The sequence below is a fragment of the Bison bison genome, unplaced genomic scaffold, assembly GCF_000754665.1.
Source record: "Bison bison bison isolate TAMUID 2011002044 unplaced genomic scaffold, Bison_UMD1.0 scf7180017864383, whole genome shotgun sequence".
Classification (NCBI taxonomy): domain Eukaryota; kingdom Metazoa; phylum Chordata; class Mammalia; order Artiodactyla; family Bovidae; genus Bison; species Bison bison.
The window spans coordinates 6,998,187-6,999,313 of NW_011494955.1; the positions used below are offsets into that span (position 1 = coordinate 6,998,187).

At 46.7% G+C, this 1,127-nt stretch overlaps 1 pseudogene; it reads left to right on the plus strand.

Annotated features, from left to right (window-relative positions):
• The first annotated feature begins 380 nt into the window (after window positions 1-380).
• Window positions 381-912, plus strand: LOC105001727 (annotated as a pseudogene).
• Window positions 913-1,127: the final 215 nt, after the last annotated feature.

Here is a 1,127-nt window from a genome sequence, read left to right on the forward strand (position 1 = left end):
TCTTAGTGACCCCATGGACCGCAGCCTACCAGGCTCCTCTGCCCATGGGATTTTCCAGGCAAGAGTACTGGAGTGGGGTGCCACTGCCTTCTCCGATAGTTTGGCAAGATTGGCCAAAGAAGTTGAGAAAATGGGAGCAATTTTCAGGGTTGCCCCTGTTTCTGGTGGTGTGGAGGCTGCTCAGTCTGGGGACCTCACGTTTATGGTGGGAGGTGTGCTGTGCCAAGTTGCTTCAGTTGTGTCCTATTCTTTGTGACCCTATGGACTGTAGTCCACCAGATTCCTCTGTCCATGGGGATTCTCTAGGCAAGAATACTGGAGCGGGGTGCCATCTTACTCCAGGGAATCTTCCTGACCCAGGGATCAATCCTGTGTCTCTTATGTCTCCAGTGTTGGTAGGTGGGTTCTCTATCAATAGTGCCACCGGAGGAGTCACAGACCAATTTGCTGCTGCCCAAGAGTTGCTGGGGAGCAAGAACTCCAATGCGCTGTATTGTGAAGCCTGTGGGCCTGGGCAGGCTCTGAGGATCTGCTACAACATACTGTTAGCTATTGGTATGATTGAAACTGCTGATGCTATGAATCTGGGAATCAGGTTAGGACCTGACCCAAAACTCTTGGCCAAAATCCTAAATGTGAGCTCAGGACAGCATTGGTAAAGTGCTGCTTATAATCCCATATCTGGGGTGATTGATGGAGTTCCCTTCCCTAATAACTATCAGGGTGGATTCAGAACAACACTCATGGTTAACGATCTAGGATTAGCACAAGACTCTAATGTTAGCACAAACACACCAATCTTTCTGGGCAGTCAAATCCATCAGATCTGTGTGGATGATGTGTGCAAAGGGCTGTTCAAAGAAAGGCTGCTTGTCCGTGTTCCAGTTTCTATGAGAAGAGGAGACATTCTGAGTCTGTCCACCTTTGGCAGTGGACACTGTTGGAAACCAAACTCTATTTCGGAACCTGTTTATCTTGCTCACTCTGCAAGTAAATAGGTCTGTTTGTTTTCAATTGTTTAGGTCACAGTAAACCCTGGGATTTTTTTCACCCATTTTTAGCTGCTTATTCTTTTTTAAATCTATTTAGCAAATATGTAATACCTGAAATTGTTTTCCCTGTAAGCC